General features: G+C 35.1%; 1 protein-coding gene across 6 annotated transcripts in view; it reads right to left on the minus strand.

Moving 5' to 3' along the window:
• LOC138321170 (uncharacterized) overlaps positions 1-16777 on the minus strand; it is a 57510-nt gene extending 40733 nt beyond the window's left edge. Inside the window, exon 1 of one of the 6 annotated variants that reach the window (XM_069264665.1) lies at positions 16555-16777. The gene's annotated coding sequence lies outside the window, so the exon portion shown is untranslated. Of the gene's footprint in view, positions 1-305; positions 459-16554 lie in introns of those variants that run through there. The other 5 variants (XM_069264648.1, XM_069264680.1, XM_069264673.1 and 2 more) reach the window with 5 other exon arrangements.
• Between the last annotated feature and the right edge of the window lie 645 nt (positions 16778-17422).

The raw sequence follows: 17422 nt of genomic DNA on the forward strand, positions 1-17422 counted from the left end.
TATATATATAGCACAAATCATGTCAAAAATCTGTTTACAGGTATAAACACGAGCAGTTTTAATCACGTTTAAAGACACTCACAGAGTTACTTCAAATTATCCTAACTTTTTGTACAGCTAACTTTGGATTTTACAATTACAACAATGTATCTCTTTAACAATGAAATTATCTTTTATGTATTGTTTTGCTAATATTAAAAAGACTTAGGTAATAAATTAATATAATTACAATGTAATCTGTACATATATTTTCATGCTATACATTAAAAGTAATTGTCATATAATTAAATAGGGAAACGACTTACAAATTTTCCAACACTTCAAGTCATCGTAAATCATCAGCCTCGAACAATTAAAGTAAACATCCTAGTGATCTAACGAGAATATGATGGATGAAGGGACTAGTATTTATACACATAAGTGTGTAACACATGTATATCACTGGTACACACGGCCAGTATATAGACCTCTATTGTACTACACTCTTCACAGTTAAACCAGAAAACTAGGTCAATATCACAGAAAAAAAAACCTAGCAAAACTGCTAATTGAAATACTTCTCAATTTTCGTTAAATAAAAATTCTTATTCAAAATTTAAAGTTTTTTTGTATTTTCAGAGAATATGATTTTTTGAAAGGTGGTATTTTGGTAGTTTTAGAAGATAATATCAAACATATTTTTATCCAGTATCTTCAGTCTAGCGAGCATTCCCTAATGAGGTCCAGATGAATTGCATTATATGATTAGCGTTTCATTGGTTGAGGGAAATTGAACTATTTCTGTTTTACATAGTCATATACACCACCTCTAATTTGTTAATAGCATTGAAAGACTGTTGTACAGGGTACAAGACTTACACAGCAAAAAGTCAATCAAATCCGGGTGGGGTAGGGAGGGTTAGGATAGAAACTTATCAATATAAGCATGGAGAGGCAGTGGGGGTAAGTGTGGAGGGGTGGGGGTGAGTAAGATAGGAAATATCAATATAAACAAGGAGAGGGGGTAGGGGTAAGTGGGAAGGGGTGGGGATGGGTAGGATAGGAAATATCAATATTTTCAAGGAGAGGGGGTGGGGGTAAGTGGGAAGGGGTGGGGATGGGTAGGATAGGAAATATCAATATAAACAAGGAGAGGGGGTAGGGGTAAGTGGGAAGGGGTGGGGATGGGTAGGATAGGAAATATCAATATTTTCAAGGAGAGGGGGTGGGGTAAGTGGGAAGGGGTGGGGATGGGTAGGATAGGAAATATCAATATAAACAAGGAGAGGGCGTAGGGGTAAGTGGGAAGGGGTGGGGATGGGTAGGATAGGAAATATCAATATAAACAAGGAGAGGGGGTGGGGGTAAGTGGGAAGGGGTGGGGATGGGTAGGATAGGAAATATCAATATAAACAAGGAGAGGGCGTAGGGGTAAGTGGGAAGGGGTGGGGATGGGTAGGATAGGAAATATCAATATTTTCAAGGAGAGGGGGCGGGGGTAAGTGGGGAGGGGTAGGGTGGGTAGGATAGGAAATACCAATATGAACAAGGGGAAGGGGGTGGGGGTAAGTGGGGATGGGTGGGGATGAATAGGATATATGATATGAAATATCAATATTATCGAGAAGAGGGGGTTAGTTAGGACTGGGAGGCACAGAGGTGGACCAAACCTGAATTCAATGTAATTTTGATCCACCATGCAATTTTAGGTTTTTTTTCAGGCAAGTTCCAAAATTTTTATAACATGAGATACAATTTTGCAGTATAATTCTAAAGATTGGCAGAGGGGGGAACAGATTCTATTATTTTCAGTCCAGCATGCTTCCAAAAAACATCAGATATCCAAGTGCAGGTCACTTATGGTTGTAGGATCGGAAGTGACCATAAGCCCCAGTGTATCGAGGATGCTAAAAGATCTCAATTCGATAAGGTCAGCATCAAACCTTACACTTTCCTGCCTCATCCATTTGCTTTAGGTATAATTGGCCGAGTTTGTTAAGCCCACATTAATTAATTGTAATGGGTTTTTCTAGTACCAAGTAAAACCTGCACATCATAGTTAATGTTAATCAAGACAAAACTATGTTAACAAAGTAACTACTTTTTACTTGTTCTAGCTGACCATTCAGTTTAATTATTTTGTTTCTAAAGATTCTGATGAGGTCAGCACGTTTGAGTCTGATCTTATGCATGTATTTAAAGTAGTTTTGTAGACTGTTACAGAGTTAATGTATTTTTCTCAAGGAATATAAAGTGTACTCTTCTTAACTATACCCAGACCTATATAAACGGCTCTATTTGGTATTTTAGTAAGTGACCTTCAAAACCACCAATATCTACAGAAAGTGACCAATAACAAATTAAACCTGGCTACTCATACTCAAACACTTATTGAATGTACAATAGTATTTTTTCAGAAAGTTAATACCTAGAAAGAGTAATGGAACCAACATGAACATAACTAAATTTCATCGAAATAATTATCTAATTTTCAAGTTTACAATTGTATGCAATATATACTTGTAGGAAAAGGCAAAAATACAGTGGATTTACAGTAAGCAACGTTAACAGGGACTTGTTAATAGTAGGCCTGAGATGTTTTAGGACATTACACTAGCTATAGTGTATAAACCATATGGCACATCTGGTCATCATTATTTCATTATCCATTGAATTCTCTGTTTTAAAGTAGCACCCTTCTTTACAGAACCCAATTTTTATGTCTGGTTCAAAAGTACAAAATAATAGCCTTGTAAAGTGTATATTTTACAGTGGTGGCTCAGTGGCTAAGGTGTATCAACATTCTACATTTAAAGCTAACCATCAGTTTGTTGGTTCCAGCATGAAGCCCAATTTGGGCCAACGCTGAAGTAAAGCATGCTACCAAAGACGTTGATCAGGAAACCCAACGTAGTCACATCACATTAACATTATACTGCCATCTCACTGAAGCATGCTACCAAAGAACATTGATCAGGAAACCCAACGTAGTCACATCACATTGACATTATACTGCCATCACACTGAAGCATGCTACCAAAGACATTGATCAGGAAACCCAACGTAGTCACATCACATTGACATTATACTGCCATCTCACTGAAGCATGCTACCAAAGACATTGATCAGGAAACCCAACGTAGTCGCATCACATTGACATTTTCTCACTGAAACTTATGCTGTTGTAGACATCCAACAGGAATCCTAACTTGGTCCTGTGTTGTTGGTTCCAGCACACTGCCCAATGATATCTCACTTAAGGGTATACTACCAAAGAGATTCAGAAGCAGACATTATACTGACATTGTCCTCCCTGGCCCAAACAGTGCTTATTGCCAAGCACCTATATATTACTTATACAGACTATGTTCATGTCTAAACAGAGGGACATAAAGTCCCAAAACCTAAAGAATTCCAACTGGGTGAACATTTTTCATCTGGCAAAAGTAAGAGTCATTCATGTGTATGATTTTACACAGGTGCTATATCTGTGTATCATATTTCACAGGTATGATTTCGGTCACACTCAATCAAGTGGAGCATATGTCCCATGTCTCATAAATCTAACCTCCATCCACACATAGAAGATATCCATCATAATCCAGATGTATCGTTTTCAGAGGAATATTTCAAGGTTCACCTGGTGACCTTTCGGATCAGGTGTAATGTCAAACATGGTATTACACATTTTGTACCAATGTACTACATTGCATGCACATATAGGTACATGCTCTTGTTGTATATATATATATATATACATATATATATATATATATTTATGATATATTGAATAGTGGTATTAGCTGGAACTCCACAACAGGTTTTCAACTTTTAAGAATATAAAGATTTAGAATTTTTTCCTATTCTTTGTTCAATGAGCCTTTTTTTATTTGAATAGGTCGGAATTTAAACCAAATTTTATGTATACAATGCAGAAGAACATTTCTATTGAGCCCGGAAATCAAACCTGGTCTCCTGCGTGATAAAATCAGCAGTTCTACCAACTGAGCCAAAGAGCCATCCTGATACTCCCTCAGCACAGCTCTGTGACAGATACCATGTATAAGCCACACCAACCGTCTCTTTAAACACTAATATTGAGAAGCACAAAAAACTGAAGTTTAATTAAAACTCCATGATGTAAGCATGATATCTTCTGAATAGAACCTCTAGTCATGTTTTGAACCTAAGAACATGTCTACCTAATTATAGAGCGTTACATAAGGAAAGCATGTACACAAGATGATAAAGGGTTGACAGGGGAGATAACTCAGACAGAAAGAATTATACACAGACAAGGTGGCAGAGTCATCAAATTACAATTGAAGATTAAAATGTATCATGTTACCATGGAAACACCCAATTTGTCTGTATTGCAACATCACATTGATGAAATATACACTACAAGTGTTGTATTAAACTTGTTTTAGATAAATCATTCCATTTGAAAGATTGTAGGGCAAATATCTAGCCGACTACAAGCTCCTTTCAGAGATGTCATGAATGGAATCTTTCATGCATAATTTCAACATTATAAAATAGTGTGCAAGTCTGTGAAGTGTTTTCATGCATGGTTTATATGTGCATCACTTTTTCAGTAAGACAACACTGTAAATCTGTGATGTGACATTTCAGTGAGACAACACTATAAATTCATGGAGTGATATTTCAGTCAGACAGCACTATAAATCTGTGGTGTTACATTTTAGTCAGACAACACTGAATCTATGGTGTGACATTTCAGTCAGACAACACTATAAATCTGTGGTGTGACATTTCAGTCAGACAACACTATAAATCTGTGGTGTGACATTTCAGTCTGACAACACTATAAATCCATGGTGTGACATTTCAGTCTGACAACACTATAAATCCATGGTGTGACATTTCAGTCAGACAATACTATAAACTCTGAATATTAAGCAACATATGTAGTTGTCTCCAGACAATACAGTTGGCCAGATGAAAACAAATCTGGATTCCAACAAATGATTTTCAAGCTATCATACAAGATTTTGAAACTTTCTAAATTCAAATTTTAACCTTGATCATATGTGTACATGAGACAAAATATACATAAAATTACAATAAAGTTAAGAACTATTAGTGTAACTTATGTTTAATAGCAACCACACATATCCTGATAGAAGTCAAGTAGATGTTGTAAGAAAATCGCTAAGAGGGGGCTCGCTCCAGGCACGTATATTAGACCCCTACTTCAGTATGAATCACTTCCGATACCACTTCACAGCTTCGTTTTAAATTTCTAAAGGCATAGTTTATCTTGTACAAAATATTATACATTTTATAATTAATAATAACATCTTTTGAATTTTCAATCTTTTCTTCATATAATCTCTGCAACAGCCCCATCTCAGGGACGTAATTCTGGTAATTAAAGTGGTCAGTGGTTTTTCTCTGGGTACTTTGGCTTTCCTCTACCATCTAAACCTGGCATATCCTTAAATGACCCTGGCTGTTCATAGGACATTAAACAAATGAAATCAAACCAACTGTTACAGGAAGTATATTTCTTTTCATCTTTTTTAAACACTACAAGAGAAATTTTGACTGTGACAGCATGCGGTCTTGACATTTTACTATTGCATGGCAGCAGTCACACAGGTTTACTTTAGCTTTTCGTCCAATCAACAAATATTAGATCCTTTATGTTTTGGTTTATATATTTGGTTTACATCTATCTTAGAAGATGTACATGTTGGAGTTGTAAATAAACCTTGTAATACAATGTAGTTCCATGTGGATTCTGAACTTGCTACATCAAGGTGGACTGACCTAAAATGTGTCATCTGTATAATTATGTTATAATGTATGTGATTGTTTTGGGAGACTGTAGTAAGTTTGTTTTGTATCTCCTTGTGATTGCAGAAACTCTTTTCAAGTGCATGTTGACAGAATGTCTGACACTTAAAAAACTACTTGGCCTCATCATAGCAGATTCCATGCAAATGTGAAATACATGCAGCTTTAATACTGACAGATTTCCAATGTGCAATGAAAAGATATGTACAATATGCACAATATTCATAAACAGACAAAGATCAAGTTTTGTTTATTACACAACAATATAATGAGAAATATGATTCTGTCTATAAACCCAACGACATGGGAATTTACAGCACATTTTAATCTGTTATAACTAAGCCTACAGAATGTTTTTCATCTGAACCAAAGAGGCAAGAATTCTAAAGTAGCTATAGATCTTAAGTTGAAATATTTTCTTACAGTGTAAGTGCTTCCTCATCACAACCTATCTTATGCTGTGGACAGTCACGTATCAAATTAAAGCGTTTCACGGTATAATTATAAGACCACCTGTGTGTATCAAGTATTATCTTCCGAGTATGCACATCTTCCTGAAACCTTAGGATTTATTTCCGTTCTGTCCTAATTAAAAGCATGTTCATAATTGTACCAAGGCCAAAGTGAGAATACATATACGTATATTGGTACACATTAGATGTAATGCTCGTGTAAAAATACTTTTTCTGTAAAAATAAAATTTTAACACAGTGGAAAATTTTAATCACATAATATTAATTGCTGTGATGACATATACAAAAATGAAATAAGCAAAAATTTCTGAAAACTTGTACCATAGAATAGCCTCTGAAATTGTCAGGTAAATTAGTGGTAATTGTTTAGAATCTCTTGTAGTAGGCCGTGATTGTAGGGTAAAATGAATGTCCACTATGCTAGCCCTCTATTTCTGGTTTGGCTAAATGTTTGAGTGTTCAACATTCTACCACCCTCCCTGCACCTCTATATGCTTCTATGGCCAAGTGGTCAGTGCGTGCACAACAATATTGATATTGACTATTCCTCCATATCCAAGTTACTTATAAATAGCCAAGTGGTTAAGGTGTCTGACATAAAGATCCACTAACTCTGGGCCACAGTTCTACAATGGGTTATCTATATGTGCCAAACATTTTACCACTGGCCTAGCACCTCAATGGACTCTTGAGGTACAGGTAATTACCCTCTCCCCATATATGTACATAATAAGGTATAAACTTGAGAGTCCATCGAGATCTTCAACTTATCACTAAGTTATTTGCTAACATTCAAATAAACCCTAACTTTTAATTGGCCGGAAGTGCTAGCAGGTCGACAACGTTTGATTCAGAATATTGACCTTTTACAATTGGCAGTAAAATTTCCGGATAATTCAGTGATGACAATACACTGGAATGGGTCATGCCTGACTAGTATAACTACCGACACAATCCTACGATAATCACACTCCCAGGTTAAAGGGTTACTGGAGTAGGTTAAAGCTGCACAACACTGGTTTATTTTTTAGGGAAGTGTTGAATAGTTGATTACTATAAGACTTCTCCTCTGTATATCCAAAGGGACTAATAATATCATGTCACATACCACTGTGTGTGTGAACTGTTCTTGAATACTGACTTTTTGGTCAAGGTTAAAATGACTCTTAGTCGTCTACTCATTACATTTTTCGTGTATGATACACATTATCTTTTACAATTCGAAACTTACAAGAGGCAATAAGAGTATATCTTATGTCTCCTGAGTCAAAGAGAGAACTGATGAAATCTTGGACATAAAATGTAATGTTTACAATATTTTCTAAAATTTCATCGTTGCAACGCCAATATTTTTTTCACTCAAATTTGATAAATCATGGTATTCAATTTTTATACCAATCAAATGTTTATGTGAGAACAGAAACTTATTGACTTATTCCTGGATACTGTAAAATATAGCAGTTAAATCTGATGAGAAAAACGCCGTCCCTCAAGGACTTGTTAAGCGATGAGTAATTAAAAAGGAAGTGTCGCCCTCTACGGGCAGGAAACTCACACCCTTCATCAGCCGGTCTTCTCTGTCAGTATGAACCAACTCATAGCATACAACTATCCTGTATTTTAAAACCGAGATACTTATTTAAACTCCTTAAGGATCAAATTTCAGCAAAAACGATTTTCATTTTTTACATATTTGTGGCAGATTTGTACAAAACTTTCTGGTGACCTCTCGTGTTTTAAGTGGATAAGGGCTGTAATGCAATACACCTAAATCTTATGTAACATCCCCTTTATAAGATGTCAGTTTGACACATCGCTTACATCATCTACCACCTCCTGGTAAAGGTGGACATTATTTTGAGGATTAAAACACACATACTTACCTGTTCAAGTGAGATACAGTCATGTAAACATTCTATATAGTAAAACACGGAATATAACGAACGTGCGGGCCCAACAAAATACATATAATTTGTTATAAGCACAATTAGTTATTAAAACATACTGCCGTATTCAACCCAATAAGTACCCCCTAATGCATTTCTGGTTTTTTTTTTTTTATACATTTCATGAGACACTATCAAAAAACTGAAAAATGATTTCTTATTTTAATCCTGTATTGTGGTTTCACTTTTTCTATGCAATTATGAATAAATTGCATTAGATATTTGCATTTATCGTAGAAACAATCTGCCATGCTTCCAACATTTACAACAAGGTTGTATCATGGAGCCTTGAAGTTGGACAAGTAGCTAAGTTCAAAGAAAAGATAATCAAACCTTGGAATAAAGTCATAAATCTTACAAATCCAATAACCTAAGATATGTAAACTTACAGAGTGAGATTTGGACAGGTAAAGTTCAGATAAGATCACTACCCACAGGATTTGTATACTACCTGGACATTGGTGGACAACTTATAATGACCACAGCTTTGTTTGCTACAGGAATGATGGCAAAAGACCTTATAGTGAAATTGGCCACCCGATATCTGGAAGCCTTAGTGATAATAGACTCCTCGGTCGGGTAGAATGTGGTGAAGATCAACTCATAACTATAGAAGAACTGGATTGACAGATGAAATGTCCCTAAGTAGGATTGTTTTCCCATTCAGAAGATTATGCTATGGGTGGCTTGGAAAAATACCCAACATAATGAATTGCCGAAAAGATTAAATAATGCAGAATGAATGCGTGTTGAACAACACCTTAGTCAATCACGCATGGTTTATTGGAGTATAATTTGGACCAATGATGACCATCACACCCGCCTATTGGCTTAGGAGCTCTTACATGACCTTAATGCTGACCGAGATACCTTATCTATGTTGAATCACAATGAACATATCTAAGCCGTTAAACGATAATGGAACACTAAGATGGCCAGGAGACCTAGGCCTAACGATGGACTTTGGTGCTGACCTTATCCAAGTGTTGACAAACCATACTGACAGAGACAAACATATTTACATAAGGACTATTGACACAGTAGGCTATTGCTTTGTATACAATTGTTTGCTCTGTTCAAGTCTACCACCTATTCTGGGTCAAGAGGGGAAGATTAAATTCCACATTCCTGGACTTAAAACCTAACAGGTCTACAACTAATACTAATCTTGTGTAGACATCTGGGCCAGAGCTTACACACACAAATATAGGATGTGGGGGTGTCAGTTTTCGTCCAAACATGGCAATTGTTTTGTATATACTAAGGTATAACATCCGTGTATTTTGAAATGCCTGGATGTTATTCAACACAGGTAGCAGAGCCTTGTACATATTTACCTGTATTATTTACCAGGCGGATGATTACAGGATGATAGGATGTGTACATAATAAACGGTGTCAGTTTTATTACAAAGTATAGCAAGCTGATTACGTCAGGCCGCATTACATACGTACCGTGTTTTTCAAGTTTTTGTTAATATTGCAAAACATGCAAGCAGACTTCTATATTTACAGGAAAGCCAGATACTCGGGTAAATGTTCATAACTACAGCAAACTTACATAAAATGCATCTAACTGAAACGAACAAATCATATAGCGACACAGCACAACCTGAAAATAGCTGATGTATAGTAAAGATTTAAAAAAAAATTTAATTAATGAATTCATTCAGATGCATGACAAAGGATATAATTAACAAAGAAATGTAAGGACATGAGAAAACAAGTAACAGGGAGAGATAATTTACAATGAAATACAATACAAATAACAGGGGAGATAATTAACCATGAAATGCATGAAAAGAGGAAAATAAAAAATAACAGGGCAGATAATTAACCATGAAATGAAAGGAACGAGGAGAAAACAAATCACAGGGGAGACAATTAACAATGAAATGAAAGGAGAGAGAAAAAAGCAAATACCATGGGAGATGATTAACAATGAAATGCAAGGCCAGGGGAGATAACAATTCAACGGAAATAAAGAAATAATATACAGTATATGTACAAAATAAGATTGAAGGGTGGCGATCTATGGTTAACAACAAGTTCTAAGGACGAAAAAGGGGAAGTAATTAGAAATCAAAGAACAGGGTAGATAATTTGCAAAACCTTTCAAGGACAGGAGGTCTTAGAAGGAGGATGAAAAAAGTTCAATTTGTCTGCGATCTTGGTAGAATTAAAAGACCATAAATCCCCCAAAAGGCAGTTTAATGCTTATAAGTATAGAGGATCAAGAAAATCATCTATCGACAGATTAAGTTCAGCATGAATTAACGAGAAATTCTAAGAACAATTACAGATTGTCAAAGAACAGTACAGAGACAAGGGATATATGTGCAACAATAAAAGATATGTCAGAACAATGTTTTTTTTTACATTTTTATCTGTTTGCATTTACTTGCATGATAAATATATTTAATCTAGAAGTATAATTTCCCATTTGACAAATGTAATCCATATCTCCAAACAGATTCTGTGCATTCCTCATGATAAATAAAGCACTGAAACAAATATAAAGGGCATAAAAAACCTGTAAAAACACTTAATAGGACTATAACAAGTCAGCTCTTGGATTAGACTATATGACACTCCCTACAATGTTTAGTCGACTGTATGCAGTAGGGGGTAGATGTCGGACTTCTATATCCTTTGTCTGATTATACAAACTTCCTGCAATGTGGCATATTTTTAGATGTAACATCACAGACTTCTGAAATCTTTAAACAAGACACATCTGAACTTTTTTTATAAATTGTGTAGATGTTGTTTTTGTTATGATGTTCACACCCCTCTATTAAGTTTATTTTGATAATACAGTATTATCTCTGGATCAAGGAAACTGATCATGTTCGGTGGGGTTTTCACCATTGTGCAGAAACAGCTCTCAGCACGACATCCATTCAAGCGCTACATATAATGTGTATGAATAGGATAAAATGTAGGTAATTCAGCCAATCAAAACCACTTAAATCTACATTGAAGGTTTTAATGAGAATTGACGATATCTTAGATTTGGTAAGTGGGCAATACATCAAATCAGGTTCTGTATTATTGGCATATTTCAATGGATTTGAAAACTGAAAGCAGATCAAGGTATTGAATCAAAATTACACAATCTTTTTCAAGGTATCCATAGCGATACAATTTTTGAAAAAATTGTAAAATTTAGTTATACAGTGAAACATGTTAATACAGTTAAGAAATACATACTTCAAGTGTCCTAATCACACAAAAAGACATAAAAACACAGAGGAATATTGCATGGAAAATTCTCCTAATGTATTCACTGTAATTAGCACCCAGGGCACTAAAGAGTTGTAACAAACCCGGTGCTTATTAGGGGACTTTCCTTACTCTTGACACATTAATCTGTCACAGTAAGCATGCATATTTTATATGCCTTTCTCCCCTTAAGATGCACTATTTAATCAAGATTAACGCGTGAAAGACTCTTAAATTAAGTTCATGGGATGCAATGCTGATGTCAAAAGCATCCATGGGGGAGGGCGTTATTAAAAAACTTCAACTCCTCTTCTAGAAGAGGGGAGGGGTGTTTATATGGGGATTGGGCGTTAATTATGGAGAATACAGTATAAATGTTGTTTAGTAACTGTGAGACAGCCACCAGCTACTACAATATATCTTAGGAGTCTTGATGTTCATGGAGACAATACATTAACTTTTAATGCAAAGCTTGGTTTTATTTTGTTTTTCGTTCCATTGTAATAGTGGTGTAGAGCAAGGCCTAATACATAACAATCAAAGCCAGAACAATGTATGGAATGCATTGGTACAATATTTCTGAAACCAGAGAACCACACAAGTCAGGGTAGAAAATAATATTGGACAATATTTAATGGCATTTCTCTATTAGGTTTTTGTAATTCAATAGACTAGTAAGGATGGGCTTATTACCAGACATGTAATTGGTATCATTTATAAAATAAGCATTTCGATTTTTGAAGGTTCCTTCTTTGGAAAGATACTTAAACAAGGGATAATTTAATACTGTGATAATTTTTAATACAGCTGCGTCGAACTCTGCATGACTTTTCGTTTGCGTTTGCTCACGTATCAGTTCTATATTCCATAGAACCTTTGATTCATCATCATTCTATAGCTACATAACAAATATTTGTCCACACATTTGATATTATTGTGTTTTGGCATGCCTTCTTTTCTTGCTTTTTCAAAGATACATGTAACAAGTATCAGATTTCATTTATTCCTAATTCATATTGATATAAGCCTGATCAATGTACAAGCTTTTGTTTCGTGTCATTTTTTCAAAGAGAGGTCAGAATTTTCAGCATATAATTATAACATGGTTTCTATATATAACATATACTACACACAAAAAGCATCATGGGTGGTTATTTTCAGAAAAGAAAGGGGTGCTTCAGGGATGTAAAAATCCACTAGCACCCTCATGCTCAATGAGACCACAAACATTTGACAAAATTATTGCATACAATAACTTACAAATTAATTTGCAATTTTGTTAAAAAAGCAAAATAAATAACGTTATGGTTTTTCCATTTTGCATTAATAAAGATTTAAATTGAAGGTAAATAATTGAGGCTTTGAAAAGTGGGAGGGCCACTTGAGACTCTAGAGCATTAATTACATATATATAGAGTCAAATACGGTATATCAAAATAAACAAAACTGTCTGCATGAATTACTTTCCAAAACAGAAATACATAAATAGGTCTGGATTAATAGTATTATGAACCGGTATGTTCTATGGTGGTATTTATAACTACAATGTATACACTCGACAGGAATCATGTGTATTTTCAATGTTCTTCTACACATCTTTAACAAAGTCCTCACTGTTTTACTTAGTCTCACACCTGACTTAGTTTTTGATCCATTACAGGTGCCCCCCCCCCCCCTCCTTCCCTTTCCCAACACCTATATACATAACATTACCTGGACATAGGTATAACACCTACGTACTACTAGTAGGTAATACCTATGGTATGTTCTGGTATAATTATTGTTCTGTTACAAATGTAAGGTATATGGCCAGTACCATGGTGTACAATGACAAGGAACTTCCATAAAATGTCACTAAAGACGGTTACCATAAATAGGCGGTAGACAGCTCACATTAAGGAAGTGTGTGTGTTTAGATGTAATAATATATGTGATAAATAATGATTACTGTAATCGTGTCAATACAAGGTGTTCGCTTATTTTGTGTACCTACCATTCATTTTTTGTGGGGTACATTTGGGGTCTAAAATAGGCCTCTTATGCTTACCATGTATGGTCTTTTATATACACATTTTACCAATTTTGAGTACCCTACTAATAATATTTTCCTAATCAGACCAAAAAGTTTCCATGTACAAACTCTAGATTTCCAACCGGTATACGTTCATGATTAAAACCAAATTATTTACCAATACATCCAAGAAAAGATTGTGATGCTTATATAGATCCTTCAGTCAAAACACCAATTCTTAATGAAACTAGTGGTAAAAAATAAAAGTCCTACATGCTTAATTATCAAAAAAAAAAAATGTGACATCTGTACATATGTGTATGTTACTATATTAATGTGTGAAGGTCACATTCAAGGTCACACATACCAACACTATAATCAGCCCCTAGGCCAGATTTTGTATGGGCCTGTCACAGTGGACAGCTAGCTACTAATACTTTACATAAGATTACTACAACACCTTACAATCTCCAGCTCTCAATATACCAGGATTGTTCCTAAGAACCTTAAGGCTTTTCAGAACGAGATAAAGAAGTACAATTTAACCATTAGACATCCCACATCAACTATTTAAATTCCACATTCAACAATTATATGGGCTGAAATAGCCCCGGAGGGTTCATGGCTCAGACTAAATAATACAGGTTTGATAGGGATTACCAGATAGGGAGTAACAGTCTTAAAAAATACCGTCAGGATAATTTTTATAATCATCTCCGTAAATTAACAAGCAATGCATTTGTGCTATTCCTATATGGCAAGCCTGGTGCAGTAGTAAAATGTGTCTTAGTTGAAATCTAAAGCTGCTCTAAACCTGATTAAATTGGGGAGGTTTATGATAGGAACGAGTGACTCAGATCCTAAACAATGATTACATTCTAGCAACCCGGAGGTCTGCACATAGGGAAGGCTGTGTACAGTTCACTAAAATAACACTTTGTCTGAAATAAACCCAATATATATATCTAAATTGCTTACTTATATCACTGAATTGATGTACTTTATTATCAAATTTCAATTTAAATGTCACATATACATCATTCTAAATCCTGTGAAACAAAAAAATATGACATAATCCCTTTCAACCATGGAGAAGGTAAACGGAATCGGGGTGCGCAAGGGTTGCGTACCCTTGACTTAGGGGGGCGCTGCGGCGGCACTATGGGGGAAGGGGGATCATGTCTATATGGATATACTTATACAATGTACTGTGACAGCTCCTCGGCATCATGACCACATATATAGGAACTTGTACTTAGTGGGTCTCAATCACCTTATGTCCCCTCCCCTATTTATTATTCTATTCTGACACCCTTCAACATGAACTCCCTTCCCCATCACCTATATCTACCACAAATACTTGTCACATAATATATTTTAGTACTTTTATACTCTAAAATATCCATCTTCAGAAGGACCTTTGATGAAATTGCATACATCTACTATAAGAAATTTAAAAGTATCTACATCAAAATATGTTTATAACGATTCAAACATGGCATTTTCAATTTTCCAATAAGCACCCAATAACTTCTTCATCCATCAATTACTGTATTCGACCTAATAAGCATCTGGCCCTATATGCGCCCTTACTCCTTTTTGAGACCTCAATTTCACTTACCTCAACTTATACAGGGTGATACAATGAAAATTTCTCTATTTGACTTCTTGTTTAAATAGATTAATGGCTTATTTTGTGCACGAGTTTTGTGAAAGGTTAGCCTAAATTTGGTCTTTCATTGATGCTCCTTCATTTTTTCAAGCATTCCGGTGCTTATTGGGTCAAATACGGTATAAAAGAAATTCAGTATTAAACTTTTCTACTCTCTAGAGTCACCACATTTACAGCAAATTAAAATTCTCTTACCAAATTATTATCACATATATCTATATGAAGTTGTGTATGATGGTAAACATAGATTGACCTAGATTATAAAAGATAGTACAGATAATGGTATATAAACGAAAATCCCAATATGATATACTGACTACTGTGTATCTGGGTAAGGAATATTTACATTTATAACTTACCCGATAAATAAAGTTATAATTAGAAAGTGCTGCCTTATGTTAGCTAAAAACACTCATACTTTATGGAAAAACATGATGTCTTGGGATCTCTTTTTTACGACCATATAACATCTATTCTTTGGTCTATATTTTGAAAGTAATCTACATTTATTTATTGAATTTAATCGAACCTTGAATTGATTGCCAATTAGTATTGTTCAATTATTACGATGTATCATAATCATTATGTATCAGGTCTACAATTCAATTATATATTCAAGAATTAAGTGCTATTGCCATCACTGTAACATCTTATGTAAAATTACATGCATGCATATCAGATACCTCATTATCATTTTGAAGGGGTAGGGGGTGACGGCGGCCATCTACTTATAGGAGATGACTCTACAGTATTTATCACTACCCGCTATATTATATAACACTGTATTTCTGTTTATGTATCTAGTCTATGGTGCAATTATTTAATAAGTTATATTATCATCACTGTTACATCATATGTAACATTATATCAGACGGTCACATGCAAGTATTGTATGCTATCAGTAAATAATACATACAGGAAATCCACAAAGGATAAGGGTATATTATCAACAGGAAAATGTTTAATATTTGTATGTTGTTGTTTCAATAGACTATCAATAACTACCAACTTTATACTCTAGAAAACTGTGGTGTTGTGTTATTAGTGTATTGATGGGTCCACTCGCGATACCACTTCCTATTCTAGACATATCGGCCACTAGTCGCGGCTGCAAGGTGGTTTTCATAGCAGATACAGAAGGCCTAGTGAGAGCTATCAGGCTATAGGACCTCCCCAATACACACACAGGAAAATATAAATACAGAGTATTGACAAAATAAAATGACGTCATACGAATACCAATATTACATAGCAGCATAAAACATAATATTTGAAATATGATTGCATATAATTGTGTGAGAGGGTACGAATGTGTAATCTGAAACTGTCGTCTGAAAGTGACATCGATTTGGGGACATTTTTTGTCGACTGATAATCGAACACGGTGATCATCGTCACTATTACCACAAAAACGACTACCACTTACCGAAAGGTTGCTATTTATCCAAAGAATAATTTGTCGAAACTGTCACAAGATGAAGCATTCACATCTCCAGATAAAAATCTACATCCGTTTCGAATAAGCAATGGATTCACCAGATGGCCGAGTTGACTCATGAGGTTAATTCTACAGGTGCGCTGCTAGGTCTCTCAAACGCTTGTAAACAAAGGATTTTGATAAGGTTGAGGGCGTGTCCCCTCTCAAACATTCCACAGACAATGTGTATTGCACTACAAACGCTTGTCTCGGCGGTTATCATTGTTTTACAAGCGTTTGTGTGATAGTCAACAGTGCATCAGCACTTATCAGAGTTTCAGATGCTGGCATTAACGCGGCATGAAACGAATGACTCGATTTTCTCATTAGTAAACTGATCGATATATTTACTGCCATTATGAATTTTTATGAACTACGTTGATAATTATTTCATTGTTAAAATGATAATTTGTAATTATTGGATGAAGCATTGGTTAAAGTGAATATCGGGCAAAGAAAACCAGTCTAAATGCGTTCATTGCCTTCCAAAAGTTCTCACATATTAATACGACGGCCAAGTTCTGCTTACGTTTCCCAGTTCTGACCATTAAAGTAAAGAAAAATTGAAAGTATTGAAAGCGAGGCTGCGTGTAAATGTAACCACGGACATAGTCAGCCGGGAGGACGTATTAGGATTCCTATACTTTTAAATTAATTTCTTCGTACGCAGACAGATTTTGGCGAGAGATTTTATTTTTCCATTTCATAAGAAATATACTGATACATCACACCATTTTTACCGACTTTAGCCATCCTTGCCCGACTGTTCACTTTAAGATATAGAATAATTAAATATTGCATTGATTAGGACTAAAGA

The sequence above is a fragment of the Argopecten irradians genome, chromosome 1 (genome assembly GCF_041381155.1).
Source record: "Argopecten irradians isolate NY chromosome 1, Ai_NY, whole genome shotgun sequence".
Classification (NCBI taxonomy): domain Eukaryota; kingdom Metazoa; phylum Mollusca; class Bivalvia; order Pectinida; family Pectinidae; genus Argopecten; species Argopecten irradians.